This window comes from Ambystoma mexicanum (assembly GCF_040938575.1).
Source record: "Ambystoma mexicanum isolate Mex_15411 chromosome 12 unlocalized genomic scaffold, UKY_AmexF1_1 Mex_chr12_unloc.1, whole genome shotgun sequence".
In the NCBI taxonomy this organism is placed as follows: Eukaryota; Metazoa; Chordata; class Amphibia; order Caudata; family Ambystomatidae; genus Ambystoma; species Ambystoma mexicanum.
Genome location: NW_027182322.1, coordinates 4310304 through 4324860, shown reverse-complemented (window position 1 = coordinate 4324860; position 14557 = coordinate 4310304). Strand labels below are relative to the sequence as shown.

The window sequence follows — 14557 nt, the reverse complement described above, 5'->3', positions numbered from 1 at the left end:
GTGGCTACTGCACAGCTCTAGATGTCGCCCACCTGCAAGGTGCTATGGAAAGCACGTTTCCACATTGGACGTGCTATATTAACCCCCTCTCCCCAAATACAATAAAAATAAAGAAATATATGTGCTTCCATAATGTCTACCTTCTAATGTTTCATATGTGTAAGCACATTGTCCTCCTCCTGACCACATTCTAAAACTATGTGCAAATTGTTCCTTCCATAAACTGTCACTTCCTTGGCCCTTTATTTATAATGACTGTTATACTCTCTCTCTTTCCGCCACAGTATAAAAAAGACTAGCACACCTCATGATTGGACTAAGAAATTCCTGTCATTTAGTTGGAAATGATTTTCCCATTATCCCCAAAAACTCCTCACTGTGTCTAAGAACGCTTTTTTTCACAGGACAATACAGATCAGATTGACTTGAAAGGTCCTTTCACGCGACTACAGAATGCTTCTCATTCCACTAAAAGATACGCCAGTGCCTACAATAGCCTAGGACTAGACTATGAGTCCCAATGTAGAAAGACCACAAGTCCACAGATATGCCTGTTTATTTAAACATCTGTATTATCATCAGCGTGTGACTGTAAAGGCGGGACCTTGCGCTCTCTGTAACGCGCTCCATTGGCAACATCAGTTAAATGTCGTTGGTTCAATCCCTCGCGGATGTTGTTTTTATTCCCATTTGTAACTGGGAAATACGGTCGCTGCAATACATATGTCTTAATCAAGCTAGTGGTTATTGACGTAAATGGCAGTGTTATAATGTTTCATGTACTGCAAATGTCACCACATAATGCGCTCTTAATTAGATTTGGTTGAAATACATTACAGTCACCCGATGAAAAAGTGTGCAAAGAGCATTAAAGAAACAAAAGGTTCAGAACAGTAACAGGACATATCGAATTGTTTCAGTCCTCCACAGAGATTGACAATGTATTAATGGAAATTCTAAAATATCTGCCCAACCGCCGTGACATTGCCTCACCGCAATGCCGTGACTCGGATTCGAACCGAGGTTGCTGCGGCCACAACGCAGAGTACTAACCACTATACGATCACAGCGAGCTACTTGGGCTGCTACAATGTGACGCTCCACCTCTATCATAAGCTGTACTCCATCTGTGATGTCATGACTCATGTTTGAATTAAAGGTTGGTTGTGATGTTATCCATGAGAATAAGTGGACACCTGATCCCCAGTCACTTATTTAAGATCTCAATAATCAAGTCAGAATCCAAATGAAAGTCATCAAAGTGGAGCCAATTAGAAATAATACAGTTACACAAACCTGGCAATGGTGCTGCAGCCAGGGCCGATAATGACCCGCCAGCCTGAGAGCAGGAAAGTGTGAGAGCATTGATGGTCTTGTGAGAGTTTACAGCTGTTATTGACCCTGTCCCCTTCCATTGCAGAGTTTTCTCCCTATAAGAAGTGCAGAGGCTCCCTCCGGGGTGCTAATAGTACATTTATTTTTTTGCGCAGGAGAAGTGCTCTTCACCAATTATACGTGCCAAATCACCCGAAGGCCACCACCATAAAATTCAGGCATTCATGTTCATACGTCCTCCATGTTATGTCCTTATAAAGGGATGCATGTTCATGATGACTCCATGTCACACCTGCATACAAGGATGCATGTTCATGCCGCCTCGTTCTCTTGGCTTCATACAGGGATTTTATCTCCTCCCTGTCTCACCCTCATGCAGGGATACATGACCAATGCTCCTTCCCTTCTCGCCCGCATACATGGATGCACGTTCATGTCTCCTCGTTCTCTTGGCTTCATACGGGGATTTTATCTCCTCCCTGTCTCACCCTCATGCAGGGATGCATGACCAATGCTCCTTCCCTTCTCGCCTGCATACATGGATGCACGTTCACGCCTCCTCCTTCTCTCGGCTTCTTACGGGGATCATATCTCCTCAATGTGTCACCCTCACTTCCAACATGTGTAACTTCTTGTTCTCTTTGACGTCTGGGGCATGGGTGGCTACTGCACAGCTCTAGATGTCGCCCACCTGCAAGGTGCTATGGAAAGCACGTTTCCACATTGGACGTGCTATATTAACCCCCTCTCCCCAAATACAATAAAAATAAAGAAATATATGTGCTTCCATAATGTCTACCTTCTAATGTTTCATATGTGTAAGCACATTGTCCTCCTCCTGACCACATTCTAAAACTATGTGCAAATTGTTCCTTCCATAAACTGTCACTTCCTTGGCCCTTTATTTATAATGACTGTTATACTCTCTCTCTTTCCGCCACAGTATAAAAAAGCCTAGCACACCTCATGATTGGACTAAGAAATTCCTGTCATTTAGTTGGAAATGATTTTCCCATTATCCCCAAAAACTCCTCACTGTGTCTAAGAACGCTTTTTTTCACAGGACAATACAGATCAGATTGACTTGAAAGGTCCTTTCACGCGACTACAGAATGCCTCTCATTCCACTAAAAGATACGCCAGTGCCTACAATAGCCTAGGACTAGACTTTGAGTCCCAATGTAGAAAGACCACAAGTCCACAGATATGCCTGTTTATTCAAACATCTGTATTATCATCAGCGTGTGACTGTAAAGGCGGGACCTCACGCTCTCTGTAACGCGCTCCATTGGCAACATCAGTTAAATGTCGTTGGTTCAATCCCTCGCGGATGTTGTTTTTATTCCCATTTGTAACTGGGAAATACTGTTGCTGCAATACATATGTCTTAATCAAGCTAGTGGTTATTGACGTAAATGGCAGTGTTATAATGTTTCATGTACTGCAAATGTCACCACATAATGCGCTCTTAATTAGATTTGGTTGAAATACATTACAGTCACCCGATGAAAAAGTGTGCAAAGAGCATTAAAGAAACAAAAGGTTCATAACAGTAACAGGACATATCGAATTGTTTCAGTCCTCCACAGAGATTGCCAATGTATTAATGGAAATTCTAAAATATCTGCCCAACTGCCGTGACATTGCCTCACCGCAATGCCGTGACTCGGATTCGAACCGAGGTTGCTGCGGCCACAACGCAGAGTACTAACCAGTATATGATCAGGGAGAGCTACTTGGGCTGCTACAATGTGACGTTCCACCTCTATCATAAGCTGTACTCCATCTGTGATGTCATGACTCATGTTTGAATTAAAGGTTGGTTGTGATGTTATCCATGAGAATAAGTGGACACCTGATCCCCAGTCACTTATTTAAGATCTCAATAATCAAGTCAGAATCCAAATGAAAGTCATCAAAGTGGAGCCAATTAGAAATAATACAGTTACACAAACCTGGCAATGGTGCGGCAGCCAGGGCCGATAATGGCCCGCCAGCCTGAGAGCAGGAAAGTGTGAGAGCATTGATGGTCTTGTGAGAGTTTACAGCTGTTATTGACCCTGTCCCCTTCCATTGCAGAGTTTTCTCCCTATAAGAAGTGCAGAGGCTCCCTCCGGGGTGCTAATAGTACATTTATTTTTTTGCGCAGGAGAAGTGCTCTTCACCAATTGCACGTGCCAAATCACCCGAAGGCCACCACCATAAAATTCAGGCATTCATGTTCATGCGTCCTCCATGTTATGTCCTTATAAAGGGATGCATGTTCATGATGACTCCATGTCACACCTGCATACAAGGATGCATGTTCATGCCGCCTCGTTCTCTTGGCTTCATACAGGGATTTTATCTCCTCCCTGTCTTACCCTCATGCAGGGATGCATGACCAATGCTCCTTCCCTTCTCGCCCGCATACATGGATGCACGTTCATGTCTCCTCGTTCTCTCGGCTTCATACGGGGATCATATCTCCTCCCTGTCTCACCCTCATGCAGGGATGCATGACCAATGCTCCTTCCTGTCTCGCCCGCATACATGGAGGCACGTTCACGCCTCCTCCTTCTCTCGGCTTCATACGGGGATCATATCTCCTCCCTGTCTCACCCTCATGCAGGGATGCATGACCAATGCTCCTTCCCTTCTCGCCTGCATACATGGATGCACGTTCACGCCTCCTCCTTCTCTTGGCTTCATACGGGGATCATATCTCCTCCCTGTCTCACCCTCATGCAGGGATGCATGACCAATGCTCCTTCCTGTCTCGCCCGCATACATGGATGCACGTTCACGCCTCCTCCTTCTCTCGGCTTCATACGGGGATCATATCTCCTCTCTGTCTCACCCTCATGCAGGGATGCATGACCAATGCTCCTTCCCTTCTCGCCTGCATACATGGATGCACGTTCACGCCTCCTCCTTCTCTCGGCTTCTTACGGGGATCATATCTCCTCAATGTGTCACCCTCACTTCCAACATGTGTAACTTCTTGTTCTCTTTGACGTCTGGGGCATGGGTGGCTACTGCACAGCTCTAGATGTCGCCCACCTGCAAGGTGCTATGGAAAGCACGTTTCCACATTGGACGTGCTATATTAACCCCCTCTCCCCAAATACAATAAAAATAAAGAAATATATGTGCTTCCATAATGTCTACCTTCTAATGTTTCATATGTGTAAGCACATTGTCCTCCTCCTGACCACATTCTAAAACTATGTGCAAATTGTTCCTTCCATAAACTGTCACTTCCTTGGCCCTTTATTTATAATGACTGTTATACTCTCTCTCTTTCCGCCACAGTATAAAAAAGACTAGCACACCCCATGATTGGACTAAGAAATTCCTGTCATTTAGTTGGAAATGATTTTCCCATTATCCCCAAAAACTCCTCACTGTGTCTAAGAACGCTTTTTTTCACAGGACAATACAGATCAGATTGACTTGAAAGGTCCTTTCACGCGACTACAGAATGCTTCTCATTCCACTAAAAGATACGCCAGTGCCTACAATAGCCTAGGACTAGACTATGAGTCCCAATGTAGAAAGACCACAAGTCCACAGATATGCCTGTTTATTTAAACATCTGTATTATCATCAGCGTGTGACTGTAAAGGCGGGACCTTGCGCTCTCTGTAACGCGCTCCATTGGCAACATCAGTTAAATGTCGTTGGTTCAATCCCTCGCGGATGTTGTTTTTATTCCCATTTGTAACTGGGAAATACGGTCGCTGCAATACATATGTCTTAATCAAGCTAGTGGTTATTGACGTAAATGGCAGTGTTATAATGTTTCATGTACTGCAAATGTCACCACATAATGCGCTCTTAATTAGATTTGGTTGAAATACATTACAGTCACCCGATGAAAAAGTGTGCAAAGAGCATTAAAGAAACAAAAGGTTCAGAACAGTAACAGGACATATCGAATTGTTTCAGTCCTCCACAGAGATTGACAATGTATTAATGGAAATTCTAAAATATCTGCCCAACCGCCGTGACATTGCCTCACCGCAATGCCGTGACTCAGATTCGAACCGAGGTTGCTGCGGCCACAAAGCAGAGTACTAACCACTATACGATCACAGCGAGCTACTTGGGCTGCTACAATGTGACGCTCCACCTCTATCATAAGCTGTACTCCATCTGTGATGTCATGACTCATGTTTGAATTAAAGGTTGGTTGTGATGTTATCCATGAGAATAAGTGGACACCTGATCCCCAGTCACTTATTTAAGATCTCAATAATCAAGTCAGAATCCAAATGAAAGTCATCAAAGTGGAGCCAATTAGAAATAATACAGTTACACAAACCTGGCAATGGTGCTGCAGCCAGGGCCGATAATGACCCGCCAGCCTGAGAGCAGGAAAGTGTGAGAGCATTGATGGTCTTGTGAGAGTTTACAGCTGTTATTGACCCTGTCCCCTTCCATTGCAGAGTTTTCTCCCTATAAGAAGTGCAGAGGCTCCCTCCGGGGTGCTAATAGTACATTTATTTTTTTGCGCAGGAGAAGTGCTCTTCACCAATTATACGTGCCAAATCACCCGAAGGCCACCACCATAAAATTCAGGCATTCATGTTCATACGTCCTCCATGTTATGTCCTTATAAAGGGATGCATGTTCATGATGACTCCATGTCACACCTGCATACAAGGATGCATGTTCATGCCGCCTCGTTCTCTTGGCTTCATACAGGGATTTTATCTCCTCCCTGTCTCACCCTCATGCAGGGATACATGACCAATGCTCCTTCCCTTCTCGCCCGCATACATGGATGCACGTTCATGTCTCCTCGTTCTCTTGGCTTCATACGGGGATTTTATCTCCTCCCTGTCTCACCCTCATGCAGGGATGCATGACCAATGCTCCTTCCCTTCTCGCCTGCATACATGGATGCACGTTCACGCCTCCTCCTTCTCTCGGCTTCTTACGGGGATCATATCTCCTCAATGTGTCACCCTCACTTCCAACATGTGTAACTTCTTGTTCTCTTTGACGTCTAGGGCATGGGTGGCTACTGCACAGCTCTAGATGTCGCCCACCTGCAAGGTGCTATGGAAAGCACGTTTCCACATTGGACGTGCTATATTAACCCCCTCTCCCCAAATACAATAAAAATAAAGAAATATATGTGCTTCCATAATGTCTACCTTCTAATGTTTCATATGTGTAAGCACATTGTCCTCCTCCTGACCACATTCTAAAACTATGTGCAAATTGTTCCTTCCATAAACTGTCACTTCCTTGGCCCTTTATTTATAATGACTGTTATACTCTCTCTCTTTTCGCCACAGTATAAAAAAGACTAGCACACCTCATGATTGGACTAAGAAATTCCTGTCATTTAGTTGGAAATGATTTTCCCATTATCCCCAAAAACTCCTCACTGTGTCTAAGAACGCTTTTTTTCACAGGACAATACAGATCAGATTGACTTGAAAGGTCCTTTCACGCGACTACAGAATGCTTCTCATTCCACTAAAAGATACGCCAGTGCCTACAATAGCCTTGGACTAGACTATGAGTCCCAATGTAGAAAGACCACAAGTCCACAGATATGCCTGTTTATTTAAACATCTGTATTATCATCAGCGTGTGACTGTAAAGGCGGGACCTTGCGCTCTCTGTAACGCGCTCCATTGGCAACATCAGTTAAATGTCGTTGGTTCAATCCCTCGCGGATGTTGTTTTTATTCCCATTTGTAACTGGGAAATACGGTCGCTGCAATACATATGTCTTAATCAAGCTAGTGGTTATTGACGTAAATGGCAGTGTTATAATGTTTCATGTACTGCAAATGTCACCACATAATGCGCTCTTAATTAGATTTGGTTGAAATACATTACAGTCACCCGATGAAAAAGTGTGCAAAGAGCATTAAAGAAACAAAAGGTTCAGAACAGTAACAGGACATATCGAATTGTTTCAGTCCTCCACAGAGATTGACAATGTATTAATGGAAATTCTAAAATATCTGCCCAACTGCCGTGACATTGCCTCACCGCAATGCGTAACTCGGATTCGAACCGAGGTTGCTGCGGCCACAACGCAGAGTACTAACCACTATGCGATCACAGCGAGCTACTTGGGCTGCTACAGTGTGACGTTACACCTCTATCATAAGCTGTACTCCATCTGTGATGTCATGACTCATGTTTGAATTAAAGGTTGGCTGTGATGTTATCCATGAGAATAAGTGGACACCTGATCCCCAGTCACTTATTTAAGATCTCAATAATCAAGTCAGAATCCAAATGAAAGTCATCAAAGTGGAGCCAATTAGAAATAATATAGTTACACAAACCTGGCAATGGTGCGGCAGCCAGGGCCGATAATGGCCCGCCAGCCTGAGAGCAGGAAAGTGTGAGAGCAGTGATGGTCTTGTGAGAGTTTACAGCTGTTATTGACCCTGTCCCCTTCCATTGCAGAGTTTTCTCCCTATAAGAAGTGCAGAGGCTCCCTCCGGGGTGCTAATAGTACATTTATTTTTTTGCGCAGGAGAAGTGCTCTTCACCAATTGCACGTGCCAAATCACCCGAAGGCCACCACCATAAAATTCAGGCATTCATGTTCATGCGTCCTCCATGTTATGTCCTTATAAAGGGATGCATGTTCATGATGACTCCATGTCACACCTGCATACAAGGATGCATGTTCATGCCGCCTCGTTCTCTTGGCTTCATACAGGGATTTTATCTCCTCCCTGTCTCACCCTCATGCAGGGATGCATGACCAATGCTCCTTCCCTTCTCGCCCGCATACAATGATGCACGTTCATGTCTTCTCGTTCTCTCGGCTTCATACGGGGATTTTATCTCCTCCCTGTCTCACCCTCAGGAAGGGATGCATGACCAATGCTCCTTCCCGTCTCGCCCGCATACATGGATGCACGTTCACGCCTCCTCCTTCTCTCGGCTTCATACGGGGATCATATCTCCTCCCTGTCTCACCCTCATGCAGGGATGCATGACCAATGCTCCTTCCCTTCTCGCCTGCATACATGGATGCACATTCACGCCTCCTCCTTCTCTCGGCTTCATACGCGATCATATCTCCTCCCTGTCTCACCCTCATGCAGGGATGCATGACCAACGCTCCTTCCTGTCTCGCCCGCATACATGGATGCACGTTCACGCCTCCTCCTTCTCTCGGCTTCATACGGGGATCATATCTCCTCCCTGTCTCACCCTCATACAGGGATGCATGACCAATGCTCCTTCCCTTCTCGCCTGCATACATGGATTCACGTTCACGCCTCCTCCTTCTCTCGGCTTCATACGGGGATCATATCTCCTCAATGTCTCACCCTCACTTCCAACATGTGTAACTTCTTGTTCTCTTTGACGTCTGGGGCATGGGTGGCTACTGCACAGCTCTAGATGTCGCCCACCTGCAAGGTGCTATGGAAAGCACTTTTCCACATTGGACGTGCTATATTAACCCCCTCTCCCCAAATACAATAAAAATAAAGAAATATATGTGCTTCCATAATGTCTACCTTCTAATGTTTCATATGTGTAAGCACATTGTCCTCCTCCTGACCACATTCTAAAACTATGTGCAAATTGTTCCTTCCATAAACTGTCACTTCCTTGGCCCTTTATTTATAATGACTGTTATACTCTCTCTCTTTCCGCCAAAGTATAAAAAAGCCTAGCACACCTCATGATTGGACTAAGAAATTCCTGTCATTTAGTTGGAAATGATTTTCCCATTATCCTCAAAAACTCCTCACTGTGTCTAAGAACGCTTTTTTTCACAGGACAATACAGATCAGATTGACTTGAAAGGTCCTTTCACGCGACTACAGAACGCCTCTCATTCCACTCAAAGATACGCCAGTGCCTACAATAGCCTAGGACTAGACTATGAGTCCCAATGTAGAAAGACCACAAGTCCACAGATATGCCTGTTTATTTAAACATCTGTATTATCATCAGCGTGTGACTGTAAAGGCGGGACCTCGCGCTCTCTGTAACGCGCTCCATTGGCAACATCAGTTAAATGTCGTTGGTTCAATCCCTCGCGGATGTTGTTTTTATTCCCATTTGTAACTGGGAAATACTGTCGCTGCAATACATATGTCTTAATCAAGCTAGTGGTTATTGACGTAAATGGCAGTGTTATAATGTTTCATGTACTGCAAATGTCACCACATAATGCGCTCTTAATTAGATTTGGTTGAAATACATTACAGTCACCCGATGAAAAAGTGTGCAAAGAGCATTAAAGAAACAAAAGGTTCATAACTGTAACAGGACATATCGAATTGTTTCAGTCCTCCACAGAGATTGCCAATGTATTAATGGAAATTCTAAAATATCTGCCCAACTGCCGTGACATTGCCTCACCGCAATCCTGTGACTCGGATTCGAACCGAGGTTGCTGTGGCCACAACACAGAGTACTAACCACTATACGATCACGGCGAGCTACTTGGGCTGCTACAATGTGACGTTCCACCTCTATCATAAGCTGTACTCCATCTGTGATGTCATGACTCATGTTTGAATTAAAGGTTGGTTGTGATGTTATCCATGAGAATAAGTGGACACCTGATCCCCAGTCACTTATTTAAGATCTCAATAATCAAGTCAGAATCCAAATGAAAGTCATCAAAGTGGAGCCAATTAGAAATAATATAGTTACACAAACCTGGCAATGGTGCGGCAGCCAGGGCCGATAATGGCCCGCCAGCCTGAGAGCAGGAAAGTGTGAGAGCAGTGATGGTCTTGTGAGAGTTTACAGCTGTTATTGACCCTGTCCCCTTCCATTGCAGAGTTTTCTCCCTATAAGAAGTGCAGAGGCTCCCTCCGGGGTGCTAATAGTAAATTTATTTTTTTGCACAGGAGAAGTGCTCTTCGCCAATTGCACGTGCCAAATCACCCGAAGGCCACCACCATAAAATTCAGGCAATCATGTTCATGCGTCCTCCATGTTATGTCCTTATAAAGGGATGCATGTTCATGATGACTCCATGTCACACCTGCATACAAGGATGCATGTTCATGCCGCCTCGTTCTCTTGGCTTCATACAGGGATTTTATCTCCTCCCTGTCTCACCCTCATGCAGGGATGCAAGACCAATGCTCCTTCCCTTCTCGCCCGCATACAATGATGCACGTTCATGTCTTCTCGTTCTCTCGGCTTCATACAGGGATTTTATCTCCTCCCTGTCTCACCCTCAGGAAGGGATGCATGACCAATGCTTCTTCCCGTCTCGCCCGCATACATGGATGCACGTTCACGCCTCCTCCTTCTCTCGGCTTCATACGGGGATCATATCTCCTCCCTGTCTCACCCTCATGCAGGGATGCATGACCAATAATCCTTCCTGTCTCGCCCGCATACATGGATGCACGTTCACGCCTCCTCCTTCTCTCGGCTTGATACGGGGATCATATCTCCTCCCTGTCTCACCCTCATGCAGGGATGCATGACCAATGCTCCTTCCCTTCTCGCCTGCATACATGGATGCACGTTCACGCCTCCTCCTTCTCTCGGCTTCATACGGGGATCATATCTCCTCCCTGTCTCACCCTCATGCAGGGATGCATGACCAACGCTCCTTCCTGTCTCGCCCGCATACATGGATGCACGTTCACGCCTCCTCCTTCTCTCGGCTTCATACGGGGATCATATCTCCTCCCTGTCTCACCCTCATGCAGGGATGCATGACCAATGCTCCTTCCCTTCTCGCCTGCATACATGGATGCACGTTCACGCCTCCTCCTTCTCTCGGCTTCATACGGGGATCATATCTCCTCAATGTCTCACCCTCACTTCCAACATGTGTAACTTCTTGTTCTCTTTGACGTCTGGGGCATGGGTGGCTACTGCACAGCTCTAGATGTCGCCCACCTGCAAGGTGCTATGGAAAGCACTTTTCCACATTGGACGTGCTATATTAACCCCCTCTCCCCAAATACAATAAAAATAAAGAAATATATGTGCTTCCATAATGTCTACCTTCTAATGTTTCATATGTGTAAGCACATTGTCCTCCTTCTGACCACATTCTAAAACTATGTGCAAATTGTTCCTTCCATAAACTGTCACTTCCTTGGCCCTTTATTTATAATGACTGTTATACTCTCTCTCTTTCCGCCACAGTATAAAAAAGCCTAGCACACCTCATGATTGGACTAAGAAATTCCTGTCATTTAGTTGGAAATGATTTTCCCATTATCCCCAAAAACTCCTCACTGTGTCTAAGAACGCTTTTTTTCACAGGACAATACAGATCAGATTGACTTGAAAGGTCCTTTCACGCGACTACAGAACGCCTCTCATTCCACTAAAAGATACGCCAGTGCCTACAATAGCCTAGGACTAGACTATGAGTCCCAATGTAGAAAGACCACAAGTCCACAGATATGCCTGTTTATTTAAACATCTGTATTATCATCAGCGTGTGACTGTAAAGGCGGGACCTCGCGCTCTCTGTAACGCGCTCCATTGGCAACATCAGTTAAATGTCGTTGGTTCAATCCCTCGCGGATGTTGTTTTTATTCCCATTTGTAACTGGGAAATACTGTCGCTGCAATACATATGTCTTAATAAAGCTAGTGGTTATTGACGTAAATGGCAGTGTTATAATGTTTCATGTACTGCAAATGTCACCATATAATGCGCTCTTAATTAGATTTGGTTGAAATACATTACAGTCACCCGATGAAAAAGTGTGCAAAGAGCATTAAAGAAACAAAAGGTTCATAACAGTAACAGGACATATCGAATTGTTTCAGTCCTCCACAGAGATTGCCAATGTATTAATGGAAATTCTAAAATATCTGCCCAACTGCAGTGACATTGCCTCACCGCAATGCCGTGACTCGGATTCCAACCGAGTTTGCTGCGGCCACAATGCAGAGTACTAACCACTATACGATCACGGCGAGCTACTTGGGCTGCTACAATGTGATGTTCCACCTCTATCATAAGCTGTACTCCATCTGTGATGTCATGACTCATGTTTGAATTAAAGGTTGGTTGTGATGTTATCCATGAGAATAAGAGGACACCTGATCCCCAGTCACTTATTTAAGATCTCAATAATCAAGTCAGAATCCAAATGAAAGTCATCAAAGTGGAGCCAATTAGAAATAATATAGTTACACAAACCTGGCAATGGTGCGGCAGCCAGGGCCGATAATGGCCCGCCAGCCTTAGAGCAGGAAAGTGTGAGAGCAGTGATGGTCTTGTGAGAGTTTACAGCTGTTATTGACCCTGTCCCCTTCCATTGAAGAGTTTTCTCCCTATAAGAAGTGCAGAGGCTCCCTCCGGGGTGCTAATAGTACATTTATTTTTTTGCGCAGGAGAAGTGCTCTTCACCAATTGCACGTGCCAAATCACCCGAAGGCCACCACCATAAAATTCAGGCATTCATGTTCATGGGTCCTCCATGTTATGTCCTTATAAAGGGATGCATGTTCATGATGACTCCATGTCACACCTGCATACAAGGATGCATGTTCATGCCGCCTCGTTCTCTTGGCTTCATACAGGGATTTTATCTTCTCCCTGTCTCACCCTCATGCAGGGATGCATGACCAATGCCCCTTCCCTTCTCACCCGCATACATGGATGCACGTTCATGTCTCCTCGTTCTCTCGGCTTCATACGGGGATTTTATCTCCTCCCTGTCTCACCCTCGGGAAGGGATGCATGACCAATGCTCCTTCCCGTCTCGCCCGCATACATGGATGCACGTTCACGCCTCCTCCTTCTCTCGGCTTCATACGGGGATCATATCTCCTCCCTGTCTCACCCTCATGAGGGGATGCATGACCAATGCTCCTTCCCTTCTCGCCTGCATACATGGATGCACATTCACGCCTCCTCCTTCTCTCGGCTTCATACGGGGATCATATCTCCTCCCTGTCTCACCCTCATGCAGGGATGCATGACCAATGCTCCTTCCCTTCTCGCCTGCATACATGGATGCACGTTCACGCCTCCTCCTTCTCTCGGCTTCATACGGGGATCATATCTCCTCAATGTCTCACCCTCACTTCCAACATGTGTAACTTCTTGTTCTCTTTGACGTCTGGGGCATGGGTGGCTACTGCACAGCTCTAGATGTCGCCCACCTGCAAGGTGCTATGGAAAGCACTTTTCCACATTGGACGTGCTATATTAACCCCCTCTCCCCAAATACAATAGAAATAAAGAAATATATGTGCTTCCATAATGTCTACCTTCTAATGTTTCATATGTGTAAGCACATTGTCCTCCTCCTGACCACATTCTAAAACTATGTGCAAATTGTTCCTTCCATAAACTGTCACTTCCTTGGCCCTTTATTTATAATGACTGTTATACTCTCTCTCTTTCCGCCACAGTATAAAAAAGCCTAGCACACCTCATGATTGGACTAAGAAATTCCTGTCATTTAGTTGGAAATGATTTTCCCATTATCCCCAAAAACTCCTCACTGTGTCTAAGAACGCTTTTTTTCACAGGACAATACAGATCAGATTGACTTGAAAGGTCCTTTCATGCGACTACAGAATGCCTCTCATTCCACTAAAAGATACGCCAGTGCCTACAATAGCCTAGGACTAGACTATGAGTCCCAATGTAGAAAGACCACAAGTCCACAGATATGCCTGTGTATTTAAACATCTGTATTATCATCAGCGTGTGACTGTAAAGGTGGGACTTCGCGCTCTCTGTAACGCGCTCCATTGGCAACATCAGTTAAATGTCGTTGGTTCAATCCCTCGCGGATGTTGTTTTTATTCCCATTTGTAACTGGGAAATACTGTCGCTGCAATACATATGTCTTAATCAAGCTAGTGGTTATTGACGTAAATGGCAGTGTTATAATGTTTCATGTACTGCAAATGTCACCACATAATGTGCTCTTAATTAGATTTGGTTGAAATACATTACAGTCACCCGATGAAAAAGTGTGCAAAGAGCATTAAAGAAACAAAAGGTTCATAACAGTAACAGGACATATCGAATTGTTTCAGTCCTCCACAGAGATTGCCAATGTATTAATGGAAATTCTAAAATATCTGCCCAACTGCTGTGACATTGCCTCACCGCAATGCCGTGACTCGGATTCGAACCGAGGTTGCTGCGGCCACAACGCAGAGTACTAACCACTATGCGATCACGGCGAGCTACTTGGGCTGCTACAGTGTGACGTTCCACCTCTATCATAAGCTGTACTCCATCTGTGATGTCATGACTCATGTTTGAATTAAAGGTTGGCTG

At 45.0% G+C, this 14557-nt stretch overlaps 1 non-coding gene across 1 annotated transcript; it reads right to left on the bottom strand.

Moving 5' to 3' along the window:
• Positions 1–998: 998 nt before the first annotated feature.
• On the bottom strand, positions 999–1070 carry TRNAH-GUG (transfer RNA histidin (anticodon GUG)). The gene has a single exon. It is a non-coding gene; the product is annotated as a tRNA-His (tRNA).
• Between the last annotated feature and the right edge of the window lie 13487 nt (positions 1071–14557).